The sequence below is a fragment of the Gobio gobio genome (assembly GCF_949357685.1).
Source record: "Gobio gobio genome assembly, chromosome: 7".
Classification (NCBI taxonomy): Eukaryota; Metazoa; Chordata; class Actinopteri; order Cypriniformes; family Gobionidae; genus Gobio; species Gobio gobio.
This window is the reverse complement of record NC_137103.1, coordinates 17,954,810-17,970,910: the sequence shown is the minus strand read 5'-3', so window position 1 is coordinate 17,970,910 and position 16,101 is coordinate 17,954,810.

Below are 16,101 nucleotides of genomic sequence, written 5' to 3'. Positions count from 1 at the left end.
TTGACCTACTGAACATATTTTTGGCCCAAGAGTCCTTAACCACTAACTTACTATATATACTCATTGAGTACTCTTCTGATTCCCATTAATAGCCAAAAGTTCCACAAAAGGTTTTTTACACATCATTTTTTTTTACATGTCATGGCTTTACAGAAGTCCACATTTGACCTAATGAACATTTTTTTGGCTCAAGAGGCCATAAACACTAACTTACTATATATACTCATTGACTTCTCTTCTGATTGCAATTACTACCAAAAGTTGTACAAAAGGTTTTTTTAAAGTTTTCTTTTAATTATTTTTTGTTTTACATGTCATGGCTTTACAGAAGTCCACATTTGACCTAATGAACATTTTTTTGGCCCAAGAGTCCTTAACCACTAACTCACTATATGAACTAATTGACTTCCCTTCTGATTCCAATTACTAGCCAAAAGATCCACAAAAGTTGTTAAAAAAATTATTTATTTATTTTTAAATTGTATGGCTGTACAGAAGTCCATATTTGACCTACTGAACATATTTTTGGCCCAAGAGTCCTTAAACACTAACTTACTATATATACTCATTGACTTCTCTTCTGATTGCCATTACTAGCCAAAAGATCCACAAAAGGTTTTTTTTTTTTTTTTTTTTTTTTTACATTTTATGGCTGTACAAAAGTCCATATTTGACCTACTGAAAAAATATTTGCCCAAGAGTCCTTAAACACTAACTTACTATACATATTCATTGACTTCCCTTCTGATTCCAATTACTAGCCAAAAGATCCACAAACGTTTTTTTAGAAATTATTTATTTATTTTCTACATGTTATGGTTGTAAAGAAGTCCATATTTGACTTACTGAACATATTTTGACCCAAGAGTCCTTAAACACTAACTTACTATTCATACTTATTGATTTCCCTTCGGATTCCCATTACTAGCCAAAAGTTCCACAAATTATTATTATTATTTTTTTCATTTTTTTATACGTTATGGCTGTACAGAAATCCATATTTGACCTACTGAACATATTTTTGGCCCAAGAGTCCTTAACCACTAACTTACTATATATACTCATTGACTTCTCTTCTGATTCCCATTAATAGCCAAAAGTTCCACAAAAGGTTTTTTACACATCATTTTTTTTTTTTTTTTTTTTTTACATGTCATGGCTTTACAGAAGTCCACATTTGACCTAATGAACATTTTTTTGGCTCAAGAGGCCATAAACACTAACTTACTATATATACTCATTGACTTCTCTTCTGATTGCAATTACTACCAAAAGTTGTACAAAAGGTTTTTTTAAAGTTTTCTTTTAATTATTTTTTGTTTTACATGTCATGGCTTTACAGAAGTCCACATTTGACCTAATGAACGTTTTTTTGGCCCAAGAGTCCTTAACCACTAACTTACTATATGAACTCATTGACTTCCCTTCTGATTCCAATTACTAGCCAAAAGATCCACAAAAGTTGTTAAAAAAATTATTTATTTATTTTTAAATTGTATGGCTGTACAGAAGTCCATATTTGACCTACTGAACATATTTTTGGCCCAAGAGTCCTTAAACACAAACTTACTATATATACTCATTGACTTCTCTTCTGATTGCCATTACTAGCCAAAACATCCACAAAAGTTTTTTTTTTTTTTTTAAGTTTTATGGCTGTACAAAAGTCCATATTTGACCTACTGAAAAAATATTTGCCCAAGAGTCCTTAAACACTAACTTACTATACATATTCATTAACTTCCCTTCTGATTCCAATTACTAGCCAAAAGATCCACAAAAGTTTTTTTTAGAAATTATTTATTTATTTTCTACATGTTATGGTTGTAAAGAAGTCCATATTTGACTTACTGAACATATTTTGACCCAAGAGTCCTTAAACACTAACTTACTATTCATACTTATTGATTTCCCTTCGGATTCCCATTACTAGCCAAAAGTTCCACAAATTATTATAATTTTTTTTTCCATTTTTTTATACGTTATGGCTGTACAGAAATCCATATTTGACCTACTGAACATATTTTTGGCCCAAGAGTCCTTAACCACTAACTTACTATATATACTCATTGAGTACTCTTCTGATTCCCATTACTACCCAAAAGATCCACCAAAGTTTAAAAAAAAAATATTTATTAATATTTTTCAATTTTATGGTTGTAAAGAAGTCCATATTTGACCTACTGAACATATTTTTGGTCCAAGAGTCCTTAAACACTAACTTACTATATATACTCATTGACTTCCCTTCTGATTCCAATTACTAGCCAAAAGATCCACAAAAGTTGTTAAAAAAATTATTTATTTATTTTTTACATTGAATGGCTGTACAGAAGTCCATATTTGACCTACTGAACATATTTTTGGCCCAAGAGTCCTTAAACACTAACTTACTATATATACTCATTGACTTCTCTTCTGATTGCCATTACTAGCCAAAAGATCCACAAAAGTTTTTTTTTTTTTTTTTTTTTTTTTACATTTTATGGCTGTACAAAAGTCCATATTTGACCTACTGAAAAAATATTTGCCCAAGAGTCCTTAAACACTAACTTACTATACATATTCATTGACTTCCCTTCTGATTCCAATTACTAGCCAAAAGATCCACAAACGTTTTTTTTAGAAATTATTTATTTATTTTCTACATGTTATGGTTGTAAAGAAGTCCATATTTGACTTACTGAACATATTTTGACCCAAGAGTCCTTAAACACAAACTTACTATTCATACTTATTGATTTCCCTTCGGATTCCCATTACTAGCCAAAAGTTCCACAAATTATTATTATTATTTTTTTCATTTTTTTATACGTTATGGCTGTACAGAAATCCATATTTGACCTACTGAACATATTTTTGGCCCAAGAGTCCTTAACCACTAACTTACTATATATACTCATTGACTTCTCTTCTGATTCCCATTAATAGCCAAAAGTTCCACATAAGGTTTTTTACACATCATTTTTATTTTTTATTTTTTTAATTTTTTTACATGTCATGGCTTTACAGAAGTCCACATTTGACCTAATGAACATTTTTTTGGTTCAAGAGGCCATAAACACTAACTTACTATATATACTCATTGACTTCTCTTCTGATTGCAATTACTACCAAAAGTTGTACAAAAGGTTTTTTTAAAGTTTTCTTTTAATTATTTTTTGTTTTACATGTCATGGCTTTACAGAAGTCCACATTTGACCTAATGAACATTTTTTTGGCCCAAGAGTCCTTAACCACTAACTTACTATATGAACTCATTGACTTCCCTTCTGATTCCAATTACTAGCCAAAAGATCCACAAAAGTTGTTAAAAAAATTATTTATTTATTTTTAAATTGTATGGCTGTACAGAAGTCCATATTTGACCTACTGAACATATTTTTGGCCCAAGAGTCCTTAAACACTAACTTACTATATATACTCATTGACTTCTCTTCTGATTGCCATTACTAGCCAAAAGATCCACAAAAGTTTTTTTTTTTTTTTTTTTACATTTTATGGCTGTACAAAAGTCCATATTTGACCTACTGAAAAAATATTTGCCCAAGAGTCCTTAAACACTAACTTACTATTAGGGTTGGGTACCGAAATCCGGTTCCAATATGGCACCGGTACTTATATAACCGGTATGTACCGGACCGAATCAGAACGCAGATTTCGGTTCCTCATTTCGGTGCCAACGTGCTTTCACGCTTTGGCTGAGCCAGAGACAGACGCTCAGCGCTGGTCACATCACAACTCATGACAACTATTCAGTGTTTTCAACGACATCATGTTTATTTCAGGTTTCAGACATTTAAATGTTCATAAGTACTAGCAAAAAACACACACTGATGTCTATGAAAGCGGCAATGACAATCCTTTCAGACGGTTATAATTTGACTAACGTTACGTGTTTTATTCACATCAGATAAATGCACATTATATAGTAACTATATAGTTTACTCTATTCTTCTTCCAGTTCACTGGTCACTTACTTTCATGTATTTCGTGAGACGAGAATGAACTCAAGTGTTGTAAATCCGACAGATCCGATTCTGAGGCGCAAACTAACATGGCGCCGCCCATTGCGCTTTATAGATCAACTAACACACATTCACTCACACATTTGAACATCAGATAGTTCGTGACACAGTTAAGAAGTTTGTGAATATTTTGAATAAAAAGAAAAAACGAAATAAACCCGATACAGCTGAGCTGTCAGCGCTATTGCGGCTGCTGTGTGTCATGTGAGAAACATGACGCGTCTCCATGGAAACATTAAGGCGATGTGTTCTAAAATATTTAGCCAGAGAATATGATCATATTTCAAAATAAAGCTGAAGCTCGAAGCTGGTTTGTAGCAGAGCAAGAATACAGACGACTGCTGTTATTACTGTAACTGTTTAGAGTTATATTAGGCTTGTTGTAGTTGGGTGGCTTAGGTTTTACTGTGAATTTGTAAATATGTCAATTATAATTTGTAAATAAGTAAATTGTGTTTTGTATTTATTTATATTCATACATTTAAGTATACATTAAACTTTTAATAAATGGTACAATTTAAATAATAAATAAATAAATAAAAAGCCATTTAATGTCATTCACCTCGTTTGGTGGCCTTTAAAAAAAAAAAAGTATCGGTTCAGGCACCGTTTAGGCACCGGAACCGTTTTAAAAGTATCGGTTTGGCACCGGAATCGAAAAAAAAACAAACGATACCCAACCCTACTTACTATACATATTCATTAACTTCCCTTCTGATTCCAATTACTAGCCAAAAGATCCACAAAAGTTTTGTTTATAAATTATTTATTTATTTTCTACATGTTATGGTTGTAAAGAAGTCCATATTTGACTTACTGAACATATTTTGACCCAAGAGTCCTTAAACACTAACTTACTATTCATACTTATTGATTTCCCTTCGGATTCCCATTACTAGCCAAAAGTTCCACAAATTATTATACATTTTTTTTCCATTTTTTTATACGTTATGGCTGTACAGAAATCCATATTTGACCTACTGAACATATTTTTGGCCCAAGAGTCCTTAACCACTAACTTACTATATATACTCATTGAGTACTCTTCTGATTCCCATTAATAGCCAAAAGTTCCACAAAAGGTTTTTTACACATCATTTTTTTTTTACATGTCACGGCTTTACAGAAGTCCACATTTGACCTAATGAACATTTTTTTGGCTCAAGAGGCCATAAACACTAACTTACTATATATACTCATTGACTTCTCTTCTGATTGCAATTACTACCAAAAGTTGTACAAAAGGTTTTTTTAAAGTTTTCTTTTAATTATTTTTTGTTTTACATGTCATGGCTTTACAGAAGTCCACATTTGACCTAATGAACATTTTTTTGGCCCAAGAGTCCTTAACCACTAACTTACTATATATACTCATTGACTTCCCTTCTGATTCCAATTACTAGCCAAAAGATCCACAAAAGTTGTTAAAAAAATATTTATTTATTTTTTACATGTTATGGCTGTACAGAAGTCCATATTTGACCTACTGAACATATTTTTGGCCCAAGAGTCCTTAAACACTAACTTACTATATATACTCATTGACTTCTCTTCTGATTGCCATTACTAGCCAAAAGATCCACAAAAGTTTTTTTTTTTTTTTTTTTTTTTTTTTTACATTTTATGGCTGTACAAAAGTCCATATTTGACCTACTGAAAAAATATTTGCCCAACAGTCCTTAAACACTAACTTACTATACATATTCATTGACTTCCCTTCTGATTCCAATTACTAGCCAAAAGATCCACAAACGTTTTTTTAAAAATTATTTATTTATTTTCTACATGTTATGGTTGTAAAGAAGTCCATATTTGACTTACTGAACATATTTTGACCCAAGAGTCCTTAAACACAAACTTACTATTCATACTTATTGATTTCCCTTCGGATTCCCATTACTAGCCAAAAGTTCCACAAATTATTATTATTATTTTTTTCATTTTTTTATACGTTATGGCTGTACAGAAATCCATATTTGACCTACTGAACATATTTTTGGCCCAAGAGTCCTTAACCACTAACTTACTATATATACTCATTGACTTCTCTTCTGATTCCCATTAATAGCCAAAAGTTCCACAAAAGGTTTTTTACACATCATTTTTTTTTTTTACATGTCATGGCTTTACAGAAGTCCACATTTGACCTAATGAACATTTTTTTGGCTCAAGAGGCCATAAACACTAACTTACTATATATACTCATTGACTTCTCTTCTGATTGCAATTACTACCAAAAGTTGTACAAAAGGTTTTTTTAAAGTTTTCTTTTAATTATTTTTTGTTTTACATGTCATGGCTTTACAGAAGTCCACATTTGACCTAATGAACATTTTTTTGGCCCAAGAGTCCTTAACCACTAACTTACTATATATACTCATTGACTTCCCTTCTGATTCCAATTACTAGCCAAAAGATCCACAAAAGTTGTTAAAAAAATATTTATTTATTTTTTACATGTTATGGCTGTACAGAAGTCCATATTTGACCTACTGAACATATTTTTGGCCCAAGAGTCCTTAAACACTAACTTACTATATATACTCATTGACTTCTCTTCTGATTGCCATTACTAGCCAAAAGATCCACAAAAGTTTTTTTTTTTTTTTTTTTTTTTTTTTACATTTTATGGCTGTACAAAAGTCCATATTTGACCTACTGAAAAAATATTTGCCCAAGAGTCCTTAAACACTAACTTACTATACATATTCATTGACTTCCCTTCTGATTCCAATTACTAGCCAAAAGATCCACAAACGTTTTTTTAAAAATTATTTATTTATTTTCTACATGTTATGGTTGTAAAGAAGTCCATATTTGACTTACTGAACATATTTTGACCCAAGAGTCCTTAAACACAAACTTACTATTCATACTTATTGATTTCCCTTCGGATTCCCATTACTAGCCAAAAGTTCCACAAATTATTATTATTATTTTTTTCATTTTTTTATACGTTATGGCTGTACAGAAATCCATATTTGACCTACTGAACATATTTTTGGCCCAAGAGTCCTTAACCACTAACTTACTATATATACTCATTGACTTCTCTTCTGATTCCCATTAATAGCCAAAAGTTCCACAAAAGGTTTTTTACACATCATTTTTTTTTTTTTTTTTTTTTACATGTCATGGCTTTACAGAAGTCCACATTTGACCTAATGAACATTTTTTTGGCTCAAGAGGCCATAAACACTAACTTACTATATATACTCATTGACTTCTCTTCTGATTGCAATTACTACCAAAAGTTGTACAAAAGGTTTTTTTAAAGTTTTCTTTTAATTATTTTTTGTTTTACATGTCATGGCTTTACAGAAGTCCACATTTGACCTAATGAACATTTTTTTGGCCCAAGAGTCCTTAACCACTAACTTACTATATGAACTCATTGACTTCCCTTCTGATTCCAATTACTAGCCAAAAGATCCACAAAAGTTGTTAAAAAAATTATTTATTTATTTTTAAATTGTATGGCTGTACAGAAGTCCATATTTGACCTACTGAACATATTTTTGGCCCAAGAGTCCTTAAACACTAACTTACTATATATACTCATTGACTTCTCTTCTGATTGCCATTACTAGCCAAAAAATCCACAAAAGTTTTTTTTTTTTTTTTTTACATTTTATGGCTGTACAAAAGTCCATATTTGACCTACTGAAAAAATATTTGCCCAAGAGTCCTTAAACACTAACTTACTATACATATTCATTAACTTCCCTTCTGATTCCAATTACTAGCCAAAAGATCCACAAAAGTTTTTTTTATAAATTATTTATTTATTTTCTACATGTTATGGTTGTAAAGAAGTCCATATTTGACTTACTGAACATATTTTGACCCAAGAGTCCTTAAACACTTACTTACTATTCATACTTATTGATTTCCCTTCGGATTCCCATTACTTTCCAAAAGTTCCACAAATTATTATTATTATTTTTTTTCATTTTTTTATACGTTATGGCTGTACAGAAATCCATATTTGACCTACTGAACATATTTTTGGCCCAAGAGTCCTTAACCACTAACTTACTATATATACTCATTGAGTACTCTTCTAATTCCCATTAATAGCCAAAAGTTCCACAAAAGGTTTTTTACACATTTTTTTTTTTTTTTTACATGTCATGGCTTTACAGAAGTCCACATTTGACCTAATGAACATTTTTTTGGCTCAAGAGGCCATAAACACTAACTTACTATATATACTCATTGACTTCTGTTCTGATTGCAATTACTACCAAAAGTTGTACAAAAGGTTTTTTTAAAGTTTTCTTTTAATTATTTTTTGTTTTACATGTCATGGCTTTACAGAAGTCCACATTTGACCTAATGAACATTTTTTTGGCCCAAGAGTCCTTAACCACTAACTTACTATATATACTCATTGACTTCCCTTCTGATTCCAATTACTAGCCAAAAGATCCACAAAAGTTGTTAAAAAAATATTTATTTATTTTTTACATGTTATGGCTGTACAGAAGTCCATATTTGACCTACTGAACATATTTTTGGCCCAAGAATCCTTAAACACTAACTTACTATATATACTCATTGACTTCTCTTCTGATTGCCATTACTAGCAAAAGTTCTGCCAAAGTTTTTTTTTTTTTTTTTTTTTTTTACATGTCATGGCTTTACAGAAGTCCACATTTGACCTACTGAACATTTTTTTTAAAGTTTTTTTTAAAGTTTTTTAAAAAGTTTTTTTTACATATTATGGCTGTACAAAAGTCCATATTTGACCTACTGACACAAATTTTGCCCAAGAGTCCTTAAACACTAACTTACTATACATATTCATTGACTTCCCTTCTGATTCCAATTACTAGCCAAAAGATCCAAAAAAGTTTTTTTTAGAAATGTTTTATTTATTTTTTAAATGTTATGGTTGTAAAGAAGTCCATATTTGACTTAATGAACATATTTTGACCCAAGAGTCGTTAAACAGTAACTTACTATTCATACTTATTGATTTCCCTTCTGATTCCAATTACTAGCCAAAATATGCACACATTTTTTTTTTTTTTAATCTTTTAAAAATGTTTACGTTATGGCTGTACAGAAGTCCATATTTGACCTACTGAACATATTTTTGGCCCAAGAGTCCTTAACCACTAACTTACTATATATACTCATTGAGTACTCTTCTGATCCCCATTAATAGCCAAAAGTTCCACAAAAGGTTTTTTACACATCATTTTTTTTTTTTTTTTTTTTTTTTTACATGTCATGGCTTTACAGAAGTCCACATTTGACCTAATGAACATTTTTTTGGCTCAAGAGGCCATAAACACTAACTTACTATATATACTCATTGACTTCTCTTCTGATTGCAATTACTACCAAAAGTTGTACAAAAGGTTTTTTTTAAGTTTTCTTTTAATTATTTTTTGTTTTACATGTGATGGCTTTACAGAAGTCCACATTTGACCTAATGAACATTTTTTTGGCCCAAGAGTCCTTAACCACTAACTTACTATATATACTCATTGACTTCCCTTCTGATTCCAATTACTAGCCAAAAGATCAACAAAAGTTGTTAAAAAAAATATTTATTTATTTTTTACATGTTATGGCTGTACAGAAGTCCATATTTGACTTCTGTAGTCCATTGACTTCTCTTCTGATTGCCATTACTAGCAAAAGTTCTACAAAAGGTTTTTTAAAAGATTTTTTTTAAATTATTATTATTCTTTTTTCTTTCTTCATGTTATAGCTGTACAGAAGTCCATATTTGACCTAGTGAACATATTTTAGGCCCAAGAGTCCTTAAACACTTACTTACTATACATATTCATTGACTTCTCTTCTGATTCCCATTACTACCCAAAAGATCCACCAAAGTTTAAAAAAAAATTTATTTATTAATATTTTTCAATTTTATGGTTGTAAAGAAGTCCATATTTGACTTACTGAACATATTTTGACCCAAGAGTACTTAAACACTACTATACTATATATACTCATTTACTATACTATTTACTATACTTACTATATATACTCATTGAGTACTCTTCTGATTCCCATTAATAGCCAAAAGTTCCACAAAAGGTTTTTTACACATTTTTTTTTTTTCTTTTTTACATGTCACGGCTTTACAGAAGTCTACATTTGACCTACTGAACATTTTTTTGGCTCAAGAGGCCATAAACACTAATTTACTATATATACTCATTGACTTCTCTTCTGATTGCAATTACTACCAAAAGTTGTACAAAAGTTTTTTTTTATTAATTTTTTTTTCATGTTATTGCTGTACAGAAGTCCATATTTGACCTACTGACAAAAATTTTGCCCAAGAGTCCTTAAACACTAACTTACTATACATATTCATTGACTTCCCTTCTGATTCCAATTACTAGCCAAAAGATGCACAAAAGTTTTTTTTTAAATCTTTATTAATTTTTTACATGTTATGGTTTTAAAGAAGTCCATATTTGACCTACTGAACATATTTTTGGCCCAAGAGTCCTTAAACACTAACTTACTATATATACTCATTGACTTCTCTTCTGATTGCAATTACTACCAAAAGTTGTACAAAAGGTTTTTTTAAATTTTTTTAAATTATTTTTTTTTCATGTTATTGCTGTACCGAAGTCCATATTTGACCTACTGAACATATTTTTTGCCAAAGAGTCCTTAAACACTTAATTACTATACATATTCACTGACTTCCCTTCTGATTCCAATTACTAGCCAAAAGATGCACAACATTTTTTTTTTTTTTTTTTTTTTTTTACATATTATGGCTGTACAAAAGTCCATATTTGACCTACTGAGCATATTTTAACCCAAGAGTACTTAAACACTAACTTACTATACATACTAATTGACTTTCCTTCTGATTCCAATTACAAGCCAAAATTTCTACAAAAGGTTTTTTAAAAGTTAAAAATAAAATAATAATTATATACAAGTTATGGCTGTACAGAAGTCCATATTTGACCTACTGAACATATTTTTGGCCCAAGAGTCCTTAAACACTAACTTACTATATATACTCATTGAGTTCTCTTCTGATTTCCATTAATAGCCAAAAGATCCAAAAAAGGTTTTTTACACAATTTTTGTTTTATTTTTTTTTTTTTTATTTTTTTTTACAAATTATGGCTGTACAAAAGTCCATATATGACCTACTGAACATTTGTTTGGCTTAAGAGGCACTAAACACTAACTTACTATATATACTCATTGACTTCTCTTCGGATTGCCATTACTAGCAAAAGTTCTACAAAAGGTTTTTTAAAAGATTTTTTTTTAAATATTATTATTCTTTTTTTTTCATGTTATAGCTGTACAGAAGTCCATATTTGACCTAGTGAACATATTTTTGGCCCAAGAGTCCTTAAACACTTACTTACTATACATATTCATTGACTTCTCTTCTGATTCCCATTACTACCCAAAAGATCCACCAAAGTTTTAAAAAAAAATTATTTATTAATATTTTTCAATTTTATGGTTATAAAGAAGTCCATATTTGACTTACTGAACATATTTTGACCCAAGAGTACTTAAACACTACTATACTATATATACTCATTTACTATACTATTTACTATACTTACTATATATACTCATTGAGTACTCTTCTGATTCCCATTAATAGCCAAAAGTTCCACAAAAGGTTTTTTACAAAATTTTTGTTTTATTTTTTTTATTTTTATTTTTTTTTACAAATTATGGCTGTACAAAAGTCCATATATGACCTACTGAACATTTGTTTGGCTTAAGAGGCACTAAACACTAACTTACTATATATACTCATTGACTTCTCTTCGGATTGCCATTACTAGCAAAAGTTCTACAAAAGGTTTTTTAAAAGATTTTTTTTTAAATAGTATTATTCTTTTTTTTTCATGTTATAGCTGTACAGAAGTCCATATTTGACCTAGTGAACATATTTTTGGCCCAAGAGTCCTTAAACACTTACTTACTATACATATTCATTGACTTCTCTTCTGATTCCCATTACTACCCAAAAGATCCACCAAAGTTTTTAAAAAAAATTATTTATTAATATTTTTCAATTTTATGGTTATAAAGAAGTCCATATTTGACTTACTGAACATATTTTGACCCAAGAGTACTTAAACACTACTATACTATATATACTCATTTACTATACTATTTACTATACTTACTATATATACTCATTGAGTACTCTTCTGATTCCCATTAATAGCCAAAAGTTCCACAAAAGGTTTTTTACACATTTTTTTTTTTTTTTTTTTTTTTACATGTCATGGCTTTACAGAAGTCCACATTTGACCTACTGAACATTTTTTTGGCTCAAGAGGCCATAAACACTAATTTACTATATATATTCATTGACTTCTCTTCTGATTGCAATTACTAGCCAAAAGATTCACAAAAGTTTTTTTTTTTTTTTTTTTTTTTTTTTTTTTTTTTTATGGCTGTACAAAAGTCCATATTTGACCTACTGAAAAAATATTTGCCCAAGAGTCCTTAAACACTAACTTACTATACATATTCATTGACTTCCCTTCTGATTCCAATTACTAGCCAAAAGATCCACAAACGTTTTTTTAGAAATTATTTATTTATTTTCTACATGTTATGGTTGTAAAGAAGTCCATATTTGACTTACTGAACATATTTTGACCCAAGAGTCCTTAAACACTAACTTACTATTCATACTTATTGATTTCCCTTCGGATTCCCATTACTAGCCAAAAGTTCCACAAATTATTATTATTATTTTTTTCATTTTTTTATACGTTATGGCTGTACAGAAATCCATATTTGACCTACTGAACATATTTTTGGCCCAAGAGTCCTTAACCACTAACTTACTATATATACTCATGGACTTCTCTTCTGATTCCCATTAATAGCCAAAAGTTCCACAAAAGGTTTTTTAAACATAATTTTTTTTTTTTTTTTTTTTTTTTTTTTACATGTCATGGCTTTACAGAAGTCCACATTTGACCTAATGAACATTTTTTTGGCTCAAGAGGCCATAAACACTAACTTACTATATATACTCATTGACTTCTCTTCTGATTGCAATTACTACCAAAAGTTGTACAAAAGGTTTTTTTAAAGTTTTCTTTTAATTATTTTTTGTTTTACATGTCATGGCTTTACAGAAGTCCACATTTGACCTAATGAACATTTTTTTGGCCCAAGAGTCCTTAACCACTAACTCACTATATGAACTAATTGACTTCCCTTCTGATTCCAATTACTAGCCAAAAGATCCACAAAAGTTGTTAAAAAAATTATTTATTTATTTTTAAATTGTATGGCTGTACAGAAGTCCATATTTGACCTACTGAACATATTTTTGGCCCAAGAGTCCTTAAACACTAACTTACTATATATACTCATTGACTTCTCTTCTGATTGCCATTACTAGCCAAAAGATCCACAAAAGTTTTTTTTTTTTTTTTTTTTTTTTTTTACATTTTATGGCTGTACAAAAGTCCATATTTGACCTACTGAAAAAATATTTGCCCAAGAGTCCTTAAACACTAACTTACTATACATATTCATTGACTTCCCTTCTGATTCCAATTACTAGCCAAAAGATCCACAAACGTTTTTTTAGAAATTATTTATTTATTTTCTACATGTTATGGTTGTAAAGAAGTCCATATTTGACTTACTGAACATATTTTGACCCAAGAGTCCTTAAACACTAACTTACTATTCATACTTATTGATTTCCCTTCGGATTCCCATTACTAGCCAAAAGTTCCACAAATTATTATTATTATTTTTTTCATTTTTTTATACGTTATGGCTGTACAGAAATCCATATTTGACCTACTGAACATATTTTTGGCCCAAGAGTCCTTAACCACTAACTTACTATATATACTCATTGACTTCTCTTCTGATTCCCATTAATAGCCAAAAGTTCCACAAAAGGTTTTTTACACATCATTTTTTTTTTTTTTTTTTTTTTACATGTCATGGCTTTACAGAAGTCCACATTTGACCTAATGAACATTTTTTTGGCTCAAGAGGCCATAAACACTAACTTACTATATATACTCATTGACTTCTCTTCTGATTGCAATTACTACCAAAAGTTGTACAAAAGGTTTTTTTAAAGTTTTCTTTTAATTATTTTTTGTTTTACATGTCATGGCTTTACAGAAGTCCACATTTGACCTAATGAACATTTTTTTGGCCCAAGAGTCCTTAACCACTAACTTACTATATGAACTCATTGACTTCCCTTCTGATTCCAATTACTAGCCAAAAGATCCACAAAAGTTGTTAAAAAAATTATTTATTTATTTTTAAATTGTATGGCTGTACAGAAGTCCATATTTGACCTACTGAACATATTTTTGGCCCAAGAGTCCTTAAACACAAACTTACTATATATACTCATTGACTTCTCTTCTGATTGCCATTACTAGCCAAAAGATCCACAAAAGTTTTTTTTTTTTTTTTTAAGTTTTATGGCTGTACAAAAGTCCATATTTGACCTACTGAAAAAATATTTGCCCAAGAGTCCTTAAACACTAACTTACTATACATATTCATTAACTTCCCTTCTGATTCCAATTACTAGCCAAAAGATCCACAAAAGTTTTTTTTAGAAATTATTTATTTATTTTCTACATGTTATGGTTGTAAAGAAGTCCATATTTGACTTACTGAACATATTTTGACCCAAGAGTCCTTAAACACTAACTTACTATTCATACTTATTGATTTCCCTTCGGATTCCCATTACTAGCCAAAAGTTCCACAAATTATTATAATTTTTTTTTCCATTTTTTTATACGTTATGGCTGTACAGAAATCCATATTTGACCTACTGAACATATTTTTGGCCCAAGAGTCCTTAACCACTAACTTACTATATATACTCATTGAGTACTCTTCTGATTCCCATTACTACCCAAAAGATCCACCAAAGTTTAAAAAAAAAATATTTATTAATATTTTTCAATTTTATGGTTGTAAAGAAGTCCATATTTGACCTACTGAACATATTTTTGGTCCAAGAGTCCTTAAACACTAACTTACTATATATACTCATTGATTTCCCTTCTGATTCCAATTACTAGCCAAAAGATCCACAAAAGTTGTTAAAAAATTATTTATTTATTTTTTACATTGAATGGCTGTACAGAAGTCCATATTTGACCTACTGAACATATTTTTGGCCCAAGAGTCCTTAACCACTAACTTACTATATATACTCATTGAGTACTCTTCTGATTCCCATTAATAGCCAAAAGTTCCACAAAAGGTTTTTTACACATCATTTTTTTTTTTACATGTCATGGCTTTACAGAAGTCCACATTTGACCTAATGAACATTTTTTTGGCTCAAGAGGCCATAAACACTAACTTACTATATATACTCATTGACTTCTCTTCTGATTGCAATTACTACCAAAAGTTGTACAAAAGGTTTTTTTAAAGTTTTCTTTTAATTATTTTTTGTTTTACATGTCATGGCTTTACAGAAGTCCACATTTGACCTAATGAACATTTTTTTGGCCCAAGAGTCCTTAACCACTAACTATATACTCATTGACTTCCCTTCTGATTCCAATTACTAGCCAAAAGATCCACAAAAGTTGTTAAAAAAATATTTATTTATTTTTTACATGTTATGGCTGTACAGAAGTCCATATTTGACCTACTGAACATATTTTTGGCCCAAGAGTCCTTAAACACTAACTTACTATATATACTCATTGACTTCTCTTCTGATTGCCATTACTAGCCAAAAGATCCACAAAAGTTTTTTTTTTTTTTTTTTTTTTTTTTACATTTTATGGCTGTACAAAAGTCCATATTTGACCTACTGAAAAAATATTTGCCCAAGAGTCCTTAAACACTAACTTACTATACATATTCATTGACTTCCCTTCTGATTCCAATTACTAGCCAAAAGATCCACAAACGTTTTTTTAAAAATTATTTATTTATTTTCTACATGTTATGGTTGTAAAGAAGTCCATATTTGACTTACTGAACATATTTTGACCCAAGAGTCCTTAAACACAAACTTACTATTCATACTTATTGATTTCCCTTCGGATTCCCATTACTAGCCAAAAGT